Source organism: Manduca sexta, chromosome 8, assembly GCF_014839805.1.
Source record: "Manduca sexta isolate Smith_Timp_Sample1 chromosome 8, JHU_Msex_v1.0, whole genome shotgun sequence".
Taxonomy (NCBI): Eukaryota; Metazoa; Arthropoda; class Insecta; order Lepidoptera; family Sphingidae; genus Manduca; species Manduca sexta.
The window spans coordinates 10,004,563-10,013,876 of NC_051122.1; the positions used below are offsets into that span (position 1 = coordinate 10,004,563).

General features: G+C 47.4%; 29 non-coding genes across 29 annotated transcripts; all 29 read left to right on the top strand.

Annotated features, from left to right (window-relative positions):
• The first annotated feature begins 260 nt into the window (after positions 1-260).
• On the top strand, positions 261-379 carry LOC119188685. Its single transcript, XR_005112016.1, has one exon. It is a non-coding gene; the product is annotated as a 5S ribosomal RNA (ribosomal RNA).
• A 198-nt stretch (positions 380-577) lies between these two features.
• On the top strand, positions 578-696 carry LOC119188686. The gene has a single exon (XR_005112017.1). It is a non-coding gene; the product is annotated as a 5S ribosomal RNA (ribosomal RNA).
• Positions 697-893: 197 nt separating this feature from the next.
• On the top strand, positions 894-1,012 carry LOC119188687. Its single transcript, XR_005112018.1, has one exon. It is a non-coding gene; the product is annotated as a 5S ribosomal RNA (ribosomal RNA).
• A 198-nt stretch (positions 1,013-1,210) lies between these two features.
• On the top strand, positions 1,211-1,329 carry LOC119188688. The gene has a single exon (XR_005112019.1). It is a non-coding gene; the product is annotated as a 5S ribosomal RNA (ribosomal RNA).
• A 195-nt stretch (positions 1,330-1,524) lies between these two features.
• LOC119188689 lies at positions 1,525-1,643 on the top strand. The gene has a single exon (XR_005112020.1). It is a non-coding gene; the product is annotated as a 5S ribosomal RNA (ribosomal RNA).
• Positions 1,644-1,849: 206 nt separating this feature from the next.
• On the top strand, positions 1,850-1,968 carry LOC119188690. The gene has a single exon (XR_005112021.1). It is a non-coding gene; the product is annotated as a 5S ribosomal RNA (ribosomal RNA).
• A 199-nt stretch (positions 1,969-2,167) lies between these two features.
• Positions 2,168-2,286, top strand: LOC119188691. Its single transcript, XR_005112022.1, has one exon. It is a non-coding gene; the product is annotated as a 5S ribosomal RNA (ribosomal RNA).
• Positions 2,287-2,484: 198 nt separating this feature from the next.
• Positions 2,485-2,603, top strand: LOC119188719. The gene has a single exon (XR_005112050.1). It is a non-coding gene; the product is annotated as a 5S ribosomal RNA (ribosomal RNA).
• A 201-nt stretch (positions 2,604-2,804) lies between these two features.
• On the top strand, positions 2,805-2,923 carry LOC119188692. The gene has a single exon (XR_005112023.1). It is a non-coding gene; the product is annotated as a 5S ribosomal RNA (ribosomal RNA).
• Positions 2,924-3,109: 186 nt separating this feature from the next.
• On the top strand, positions 3,110-3,228 carry LOC119188718. Its single transcript, XR_005112049.1, has one exon. It is a non-coding gene; the product is annotated as a 5S ribosomal RNA (ribosomal RNA).
• Positions 3,229-3,419: 191 nt separating this feature from the next.
• On the top strand, positions 3,420-3,538 carry LOC119188693. The gene has a single exon (XR_005112024.1). It is a non-coding gene; the product is annotated as a 5S ribosomal RNA (ribosomal RNA).
• A 198-nt stretch (positions 3,539-3,736) lies between these two features.
• On the top strand, positions 3,737-3,855 carry LOC119188695. The gene has a single exon (XR_005112026.1). It is a non-coding gene; the product is annotated as a 5S ribosomal RNA (ribosomal RNA).
• Positions 3,856-4,045: 190 nt separating this feature from the next.
• LOC119188696 lies at positions 4,046-4,164 on the top strand. The gene has a single exon (XR_005112027.1). It is a non-coding gene; the product is annotated as a 5S ribosomal RNA (ribosomal RNA).
• Positions 4,165-4,355: 191 nt separating this feature from the next.
• Positions 4,356-4,474, top strand: LOC119188697. The gene has a single exon (XR_005112028.1). It is a non-coding gene; the product is annotated as a 5S ribosomal RNA (ribosomal RNA).
• A 198-nt stretch (positions 4,475-4,672) lies between these two features.
• Positions 4,673-4,791, top strand: LOC119188698. Its single transcript, XR_005112029.1, has one exon. It is a non-coding gene; the product is annotated as a 5S ribosomal RNA (ribosomal RNA).
• Positions 4,792-4,990: 199 nt separating this feature from the next.
• LOC119188699 lies at positions 4,991-5,109 on the top strand. The gene has a single exon (XR_005112030.1). It is a non-coding gene; the product is annotated as a 5S ribosomal RNA (ribosomal RNA).
• A 198-nt stretch (positions 5,110-5,307) lies between these two features.
• On the top strand, positions 5,308-5,426 carry LOC119188700. Its single transcript, XR_005112031.1, has one exon. It is a non-coding gene; the product is annotated as a 5S ribosomal RNA (ribosomal RNA).
• A 199-nt stretch (positions 5,427-5,625) lies between these two features.
• LOC119188701 lies at positions 5,626-5,744 on the top strand. The gene has a single exon (XR_005112032.1). It is a non-coding gene; the product is annotated as a 5S ribosomal RNA (ribosomal RNA).
• Positions 5,745-5,934: 190 nt separating this feature from the next.
• Positions 5,935-6,053, top strand: LOC119188702. Its single transcript, XR_005112033.1, has one exon. It is a non-coding gene; the product is annotated as a 5S ribosomal RNA (ribosomal RNA).
• A 191-nt stretch (positions 6,054-6,244) lies between these two features.
• Positions 6,245-6,364, top strand: LOC119188727. Its single transcript, XR_005112058.1, has one exon. It is a non-coding gene; the product is annotated as a 5S ribosomal RNA (ribosomal RNA).
• Positions 6,365-6,556: 192 nt separating this feature from the next.
• Positions 6,557-6,676, top strand: LOC119188728. The gene has a single exon (XR_005112059.1). It is a non-coding gene; the product is annotated as a 5S ribosomal RNA (ribosomal RNA).
• Positions 6,677-6,867: 191 nt separating this feature from the next.
• Positions 6,868-6,986, top strand: LOC119188703. Its single transcript, XR_005112034.1, has one exon. It is a non-coding gene; the product is annotated as a 5S ribosomal RNA (ribosomal RNA).
• A 191-nt stretch (positions 6,987-7,177) lies between these two features.
• On the top strand, positions 7,178-7,296 carry LOC119188712. The gene has a single exon (XR_005112043.1). It is a non-coding gene; the product is annotated as a 5S ribosomal RNA (ribosomal RNA).
• Positions 7,297-7,487: 191 nt separating this feature from the next.
• LOC119188704 lies at positions 7,488-7,606 on the top strand. Its single transcript, XR_005112035.1, has one exon. It is a non-coding gene; the product is annotated as a 5S ribosomal RNA (ribosomal RNA).
• Positions 7,607-7,806: 200 nt separating this feature from the next.
• Positions 7,807-7,925, top strand: LOC119188706. Its single transcript, XR_005112037.1, has one exon. It is a non-coding gene; the product is annotated as a 5S ribosomal RNA (ribosomal RNA).
• A 191-nt stretch (positions 7,926-8,116) lies between these two features.
• On the top strand, positions 8,117-8,235 carry LOC119188708. Its single transcript, XR_005112038.1, has one exon. It is a non-coding gene; the product is annotated as a 5S ribosomal RNA (ribosomal RNA).
• Positions 8,236-8,433: 198 nt separating this feature from the next.
• LOC119188709 lies at positions 8,434-8,552 on the top strand. Its single transcript, XR_005112039.1, has one exon. It is a non-coding gene; the product is annotated as a 5S ribosomal RNA (ribosomal RNA).
• Positions 8,553-8,750: 198 nt separating this feature from the next.
• On the top strand, positions 8,751-8,869 carry LOC119188710. Its single transcript, XR_005112040.1, has one exon. It is a non-coding gene; the product is annotated as a 5S ribosomal RNA (ribosomal RNA).
• A 191-nt stretch (positions 8,870-9,060) lies between these two features.
• Positions 9,061-9,179, top strand: LOC119188711. Its single transcript, XR_005112041.1, has one exon. It is a non-coding gene; the product is annotated as a 5S ribosomal RNA (ribosomal RNA).
• Positions 9,180-9,314: the final 135 nt, after the last annotated feature.

The window sequence follows — 9,314 nt, forward strand, 5'->3', positions numbered from 1 at the left end:
CGTCGGGCGCGGTCAGTACTTGGATGGGTGACCGCCTGGGAACACCGCGTGATGTTGGCTTTTTGTTTTATTTTTGTTTTGTTTGTTGTATATGTGTATATGTGTATATGTATATATTTTTGCATTTGGTTAGTGTAAGTCGGTTTGTGTATGTGTATAGGTGTGGTTGTACTCGTAGTGCGTACATATAATATTACATGATGGTGCGCGGTGCGCGGTGTGCGGTGCGCGTGCAGACCCGTCTGTATGGTGAGGGTGTCGCCAACGTCCATACCACGTTGAATATACCGGTTCTCGTCCGATCACCGAAGTTAAGCAACGTCGGGCGCGGTCAGTACTTGGATGGGTGACCGCCTGGGAACACCGCGTGATGTTGGCTTTTGTTTTGTTTTGTTTTGTTTGTTGTATATGTGTATATGTGTATATGTATATATTTTTGCATTTGGTTAGTGTAAGTCGGTTTGTGTATGTGTATAGGTGTGGTTGTACTCGTAGTGCGTACATATAATATTACATGATGGTGCGCGGTGCGCGGTGTGCGGTGCGCGTGCAGACCCGTCTGTATGGTGAGGGTGTCGCCAACGTCCATACCACGTTGAATATACCGGTTCTCGTCCGATCACCGAAGTTAAGCAACGTCGGGCGCGGTCAGTACTTGGATGGGTGACCGCCTGGGAACACCGCGTGATGTTGGCTTTTTTTTTGTTTTGTTTTGTTTGTTGTATATGTGTATATGTGTATATGTATATATTTTGCATTTGGTTAGTGTAAGTCGGTTTGTGTATGTGTATAGGTGTGGTTGTACTCGTAGTGCGTACATATAATATTACATGATGGTGCGCGGTGCGCGGTGTGCGGTGCGCGTGCAGACCCGTCTGTATGGTGAGGGTGTCGCCAACGTCCATACCACGTTGAATATACCGGTTCTCGTCCGATCACCGAAGTTAAGCAACGTCGGGCGCGGTCAGTACTTGGATGGGTGACCGCCTGGGAACACCGCGTGATGTTGGCTTTTTGTTTTGTTTTGTTTTGTTTGTTGTTTATGTGTATATGTGTATATGTATATATTTTGCATTTGGTTAGTGTAAGTCGGTTTGTGTATGTGTATAGGTGTGGTTGTACTCGTAGTGCGTACATATAATATTACATGATGGTGCGCGGTGCGCGGTGTGCGGTGCGCGTGCAGACCCGTCTGTATGGTGAGGGTGTCGCCAACGTCCATACCACGTTGAATATACCGGTTCTCGTCCGATCACCGAAGTTAAGCAACGTCGGGCGCGGTCAGTACTTGGATGGGTGACCGCCTGGGAACACCGCGTGATGTTGGCTTTTGTTTTGTTTTGTTTTGTTTGTTGTATATGATATGTGTATATGTATATATTTTTGCATTTGGTTAGTGTAAGTCGGTTTGTGTATGTGTATAGGTGTGGTTGTACTCGTAGTGCGTACATATAATATTACATGATGGTGCGCGGTGCGCGGTGTGCGGTGCGCGTGCAGACCCGTCTGTATGGTGAGGGTGTCGCCAACGTCCATACCACGTTGAATATACCGGTTCTCGTCCGATCACCGAAGTTAAGCAACGTCGGGCGCGGTCAGTACTTGGATGGGTGACCGCCTGGGAACACCGCGTGATGTTGGCTTTTTGTTTTGTTTTGTTTTGTTTGTTGTATATGTGTATATGTGTATATGTATATATTTTTGCATTTGGTTAGTGTAAGTCGGTTTGTGTATGTGTATAGGTGTGGTTGTACTCGTAGTGCGTAGTGCGTACATATAATATTACATGATGGTGCGCGGTGCGCGGTGTGCGGTGCGCGTGCAGACCCGTCTGTATGGTGAGGGTGTCGCCAACGTCCATACCACGTTGAATATACCGGTTCTCGTCCGATCACCGAAGTTAAGCAACGTCGGGCGCGGTCAGTACTTGGATGGGTGACCGCCTGGGAACACCGCGTGATGTTGGCTTTTTGTTTTGTTTTGTTTTGTTTGTTGTATATGTGTATATGTGTATATGTATATATTTTTGCATTTGGTTAGTGTAAGTCGGTTTGTGTATGTGTATAGGTGTGGTTGTACTCGTAGTGCGTACATATAATATTACATGATGGTGCGCGGTGCGCGGTGTGCGGTGCGCGTGCAGACCCGTCTGTATGGTGAGGGTGTCGCCAACGTCCATACCACGTTGAATATACCGGTTCTCGTCCGATCACCGAAGTTAAGCAACGTCGGGCGCGGTCAGTACTTGGATGGGTGACCGCCTGGGAACACCGCGTGATGTTGGCTTTTGTTTTGTTTTGTTTTGTTTGTTGTATATGTGTATATGTGTATATGTATATATTTTTGCATTTGGTTAGTGTAAGTCGGTTTGTGTATGTGTATAGGTGTGGTTGTACTCGTAGTGCGTACATATAATATTACATGATGGTGCGCGGTGCGCGGTGTGCGGTGCGCGTGCAGACCCGTCTGTATGGTGAGGGTGTCGCCAACGTCCATACCACGTTGAATATACCGGTTCTCGTCCGATCACCGAAGTTAAGCAACGTCGGGCGCGGTCAGTACTTGGATGGGTGACCGCCTGGGAACACCGCGTGAGGTTGGCTTTTGTTTTGTTTTGTTTTGTTTGTTGTATATGTGTATATGTATATGTGTATATATTATTTTTGCATTTGGTTAGTGTAAGTCGGTTTGTGTATGTGTATAGGTGTGGTTGTACTCGTAGTGCGTACATATAATATTACATGATGGTGCGCGGTGCGCGGTGTGCGGTGCGCGTGCAGACCCGTCTGTATGGTGAGGGTGTCGCCAACGTCCATACCACGTTGAATATACCGGTTCTCGTCCGATCACCGAAGTTAAGCAACGTCGGGCGCGGTCAGTACTTGGATGGGTGACCGCCTGGGAACACCGCGTGATGTTGGCTTTTTGTTTTGTTTTGTTTTTGTATATGTGTATATGTATATATTTTTTGCATTTGGTTAGTGTAAGTCGGTTTGTGTATGTGTATAGGTGTGGTTGTACTCGTAGTGCGTACATATAATATTACATGATGGTGCGCGGTGCGCGGTGTGCGGTGCGCGTGCAGACCCGTCTGTATGGTGAGGGTGTCGCCAACGTCCATACCACGTTGAATATACCGGTTCTCGTCCGATCACCGAAGTTAAGCAACGTCGGGCGCGGTCAGTACTTGGATGGGTGACCGCCTGGGAACACCGCGTGATGTTGGGTTTTTGTTTTGTTTTGTTTTGTTTGTTGTATATGTGTATATGTATATATTTTTGCATTTGGTTAGTGTAAGTCGGTTTGTGTATGTGTATAGGTGTGGTTGTACTCGTAGTGCGTACATATAATATTACATGATGGTGCGCGGTGCGCGGTGTGCGGTGCGCGTGCAGACCCGTCTGTATGGTGAGGGTGTCGCCAACGTCCATACCACGTTGAATATACCGGTTCTCGTCCGATCACCGAAGTTAAGCAACGTCGGGCGCGGTCAGTACTTGGATGGGTGACCGCCTGGGAACACCGCGTGATGTTGGCTTTTGTTTTGTTTTGTTTTGTTTGTTGTATATGTGTATATGTGTATATGTATATATTTTTGCATTTGGTTAGTGTAAGTCGGTTTGTGTATGTGTATAGGTGTGGTTGTACTCGTAGTGCGTACATATAATATTACATGATGGTGCGCGGTGCGCGGTGTGCGGTGCGCGTGCAGACCCGTCTGTATGGTGAGGGTGTCGCCAACGTCCATACCACGTTGAATATACCGGTTCTCGTCCGATCACCGAAGTTAAGCAACGTCGGGCGCGGTCAGTACTTGGATGGGTGACCGCCTGGGAACACCGCGTGATGTTGGCTTTTGTTTTGTTTTTTTTTGTTTGTTTTATATGTGTATATGTATATATTTTTGCATTTGGTTAGTGTAAGTCGGTTTGTGTATGTGTATAGGTGTGGTTGTACTCGTAGTGCGTACATATAATATTACATGATGGTGCGCGGTGCGCGGTGTGCGGTGCGCGTGCAGACCCGTCTGTATGGTGAGGGTGTCGCCAACGTCCATACCACGTTGAATATACCGGTTCTCGTCCGATCACCGAAGTTAAGCAACGTCGGGCGCGGTCAGTACTTGGATGGGTGACCGCCTGGGAACACCGCGTGATGTTGGCTTTTTGTTTTGTTTTGTTTTGTTTGTTGTATATGTGTATATGTATATATTTTTGCATTTGGTTAGTGTAAGTCGGTTTGTGTATGTGTATAGGTGTGGTTGTACTCGTAGTGCGTACATATAATATTACATGATGGTGCGCGGTGCGCGGTGTGCGGTGCGCGTGCAGACCCGTCTGTATGGTGAGGGTGTCGCCAACGTCCATACCACGTTGAATATACCGGTTCTCGTCCGATCACCGAAGTTAAGCAACGTCGGGCGCGGTCAGTACTTGGATGGGTGACCGCCTGGGAACACCGCGTGATGTTGGCTTTTTGTTTTGTTTTGTTTTGTTTGTTGTATATGTGTATATGTATATATTTTTGCATTTGGTTAGTGTAAGTCGGTTTGTGTATGTGTATAGGTGTGGTTGTACTCGTAGTGCGTAGTGCGTACATATAATATTACATGATGGTGCGCGGTGCGCGGTGTGCGGTGCGCGTGCAGACCCGTCTGTATGGTGAGGGTGTCGCCAACGTCCATACCACGTTGAATATACCGGTTCTCGTCCGATCACCGAAGTTAAGCAACGTCGGGCGCGGTCAGTACTTGGATGGGTGACCGCCTGGGAACACCGCGTGATGTTGGCTTTTTGTTTTGTTTTGTTTTGTTTGTTGTATATGTGTATATGTGTATATGTATATATTTTTGCATTTGGTTAGTGTAAGTCGGTTTGTGTATGTGTATAGGTGTGGTTGTACTCGTAGTGCGTACATATAATATTACATGATGGTGCGCGGTGCGCGGTGTGCGGTGCGCGTGCAGACCCGTCTGTATGGTGAGGGTGTCGCCAACGTCCATACCACGTTGAATATACCGGTTCTCGTCCGATCACCGAAGTTAAGCAACGTCGGGCGCGGTCAGTACTTGGATGGGTGACCGCCTGGGAACACCGCGTGATGTTGGCTTTTGTTTTGTTTTGTTTTGTTTGTTGTATATGTGTATATGTGTATATGTATATATTTTTGCATTTGGTTAGTGTAAGTCGGTTTGTGTATGTGTATAGGTGTGGTTGTACTCGTAGTGCGTACATATAATATTACATGATGGTGCGCGGTGCGCGGTGTGCGGTGCGCGTGCAGACCCGTCTGTATGGTGAGGGTGTCGCCAACGTCCATACCACGTTGAATATACCGGTTCTCGTCCGATCACCGAAGTTAAGCAACGTCGGGCGCGGTCAGTACTTGGATGGGTGACCGCCTGGGAACACCGCGTGATGTTGGCTTTTTGTTTTGTTTTGTTTTGTTTGTTGTATATGTGTATATGTGTATATGTATATATTTTTGCATTTGGTTAGTGTAAGTCGGTTTGTGTATGTGTATAGGTGTGGTTGTACTCGTAGTGCGTACATATAATATTACATGATGGTGCGCGGTGCGCGGTGTGCGGTGCGCGTGCAGACCCGTCTGTATGGTGAGGGTGTCGCCAACGTCCATACCACGTTGAATATACCGGTTCTCGTCCGATCACCGAAGTTAAGCAACGTCGGGCGCGGTCAGTACTTGGATGGGTGACCGCCTGGGAACACCGCGTGATGTTGGCTTTTGTTTTGTTTTGTTTTGTTTGTTGTATATGTGTATATGTATATATTTTTGCATTTGGTTAGTGTAAGTCGGTTTGTGTATGTGTATAGGTGTGGTTGTACTCGTAGTGCGTACATATAATATTACATGATGGTGCGCGGTGCGCGGTGTGCGGTGCGCGTGCAGACCCGTCTGTATGGTGAGGGTGTCGCCAACGTCCATACCACGTTGAATATACCGGTTCTCGTCCGATCACCGAAGTTAAGCAACGTCGGGCGCGGTCAGTACTTGGATGGGTGACCGCCTGGGAACACCGCGTGATGTTGGCTTTTTGTTTTGTTTTGTTTTGTTTGTTGTATATGTGTATATGTATATATTTTTGCATTTGGTTAGTGTAAGTCGGTTTGTGTATGTGTATAGGTGTGGTTGTACTCGTAGTGCGTACATATAATATTACATGATGGTGCGCGGTGCGCGGTGTGCGGTGCGCGTGCAGACCCGTCTGTATGGTGAGGGTGTCGCCAACGTCCATACCACGTTGAATATACCGGTTCTCGTCCGATCACCCGAAGTTAAGCAACGTCGGGCGCGGTCAGTACTTGGATGGGTGACCGCCTGGGAACACCGCGTGATGTTGGCTGTTGTGTTTTGTTTTGTTTTGTTTGTTGTATATGTGTATATGTATATATTTTTGCATTTGGTTAGTGTAAGTCGGTTTGTGTATGTGTATAGGTGTGGTTGTACTCGTAGTGCGTACATATAATATTACATGATGGTGCGCGGTGCGCGGTGTGCGGTGCGCGTGCAGACCCGTCTGTATGGTGAGGGTGTCGCCAACGTCCATACCACGTTGAATATACCGGTTCTCGTCCGATCACCCGAAGTTAAGCAACGTCGGGCGCGGTCAGTACTTGGATGGGTGACCGCCTGGGAACACCGCGTGATGTTGGCTTTTTGTTTTGTTTTGTTTTGTTTGTTGTATATGTGTATATGTATATATTTTTGCATTTGGTTAGTGTAAGTCGGTTTGTGTATGTGTATAGGTGTGGTTGTACTCGTAGTGCGTACATATAATATTACATGATGGTGCGCGGTGCGCGGTGTGCGGTGCGCGTGCAGACCCGTCTGTATGGTGAGGGTGTCGCCAACGTCCATACCACGTTGAATATACCGGTTCTCGTCCGATCACCGAAGTTAAGCAACGTCGGGCGCGGTCAGTACTTGGATGGGTGACCGCCTGGGAACACCGCGTGATGTTGGCTTTTTGTTTTGTTTTGTTTTGTTTGTTGTATATGTGTATATGTATATATTTTTGCATTTGGTTAGTGTAAGTCGGTTTGTGTATGTGTATAGGTGTGGTTGTACTCGTAGTGCGTACATATAATATTACATGATGGTGCGCGGTGCGCGGTGTGCGGTGCGCGTGCAGACCCGTCTGTATGGTGAGGGTGTCGCCAACGTCCATACCACGTTGAATATACCGGTTCTCGTCCGATCACCGAAGTTAAGCAACGTCGGGCGCGGTCAGTACTTGGATGGGTGACCGCCTGGGAACACCGCGTGATGTTGGCATTTTGTTTTGTTTTGTTTTGTTTGTTGTATATGTGTATATGTATATATTTTTGCATTTGGTTAGTGTAAGTCGGTTTGTGTATGTGTATAGGTGTGGTTGTACTCGTAGTGCGTACATATAATATTACATGATGGTGCGCGGTGCGCGGTGTGCGGTGCGCGTGCAGACCCGTCTGTATGGTGAGGGTGTCGCCAACGTCCATACCACGTTGAATATACCGGTTCTCGTCCGATCACCGAAGTTAAGCAACGTCGGGCGCGGTCAGTACTTGGATGGGTGACCGCCTGGGAACACCGCGTGATGTTGGCTGTTTGTTTTGTTTTGTTTTGTTTGTTGTATATGTGTATATGTGTATATGTATATATTTTTGCATTTGGTTAGTGTAAGTCGGTTTTGTGTTTGTGTATAGGTGTGGTTGTACTCGTAGTGCGTACATATAATATTACATGATGGTGCGCGGTGCGCGGTGTGCGGTGCGCGTGCAGACCCGTCTGTATGGTGAGGGTGTCGCCAACGTCCATACCACGTTGAATATACCGGTTCTCGTCCGATCACCGAAGTTAAGCAACGTCGGGCGCGGTCAGTACTTGGATGGGTGACCGCCTGGGAACACCGCGTGATGTTGGCTTTTTGTTTTGTTTTGTTTTGTTTGTTGTATATGTGTATATGTATATATTTTTGCATTTGGTTAGTGTAAGTCGGTTTGTGTATGTGTATAGGTGTGGTTGTACTCGTAGTGCGTACATATAATATTACATGATGGTGCGCGGTGCGCGGTGTGCGGTGCGCGTGCAGACCCGTCTGTATGGTGAGGGTGTCGCCAACGTCCATACCACGTTGAATATACCGGTTCTCGTCCGATCACCGAAGTTAAGCAACGTCGGGCGCGGTCAGTACTTGGATGGGTGACCGCCTGGGAACACCGCGTGATGTTGGCTTTTGTTTTGTTTTGTTTTGTTTGTTGTATATGTGTATATGTGTATATGTATATATTTTTGCATTTGGTTAGTGTAAGTCGGTTTGTGTATGTGTATAGGTGTGGTTGTACTCGTAGTGCGTACATATAATATTACATGATGGTGCGCGGTGCGCGGTGTGCGGTGCGCGTGCAGACCCGTCTGTATGGTGAGGGTGTCGCCAACGTCCATACCACGTTGAATATACCGGTTCTCGTCCGATCACCGAAGTTAAGCAACGTCGGGCGCGGTCAGTACTTGGATGGGTGACCGCCTGGGAACACCGCGTGATGTTGGCTTTTGTTTTGTTTTGTTTTGTTTGTTGTATATGTGTATATGTGTATATGTATATATTTTTGCATTTGGTTAGTGTAAGTCGGTTTGTGTATGTGTATAGGTGTGGTTGTACTCGTAGTGCGTACATATAATATTACATGATGGTGCGCGGTGCGCGGTGTGCGGTGCGCGTGCAGACCCGTCTGTATGGTGAGGGTGTCGCCAACGTCCATACCACGTTGAATATACCGGTTCTCGTCCGATCACCGAAGTTAAGCAACGTCGGGCGCGGTCAGTACTTGGATGGGTGACCGCCTGGGAACACCGCGTGATGTTGGCTTTTTGTTTTGTTTTGTTTTGTTTGTTGTATATGTGTATATGTATATATTTTTGCATTTGGTTAGTGTAAGTCGGTTTGTGTATGTGTATAGGTGTGGTTGTACTCGTAGTGCGTACATATAATATTACATGATGGTGCGCGGTGCGCGGTGTGCGGTGCGCGTGCAGACCCGTCTGTATGGTGAGGGTGTCGCCAACGTCCATACCACGTTGAATATACCGGTTCTCGTCCGATCACCGAAGTTAAGCAACGTCGGGCGCGGTCAGTACTTGGATGGGTGACCGCCTGGGAACACCGCGTGATGTTGGCTTTTGTTTTGTTTTGTTTTGTTTGTTGTATATGTGTATATGTGTATATGCATATATTTTTGCAATTGGTTAGTGTAAGTCGGTTTGTGTATGTGTATAGGTGTGGTTGTACTCGTAGTGCGTACATATAATATTAC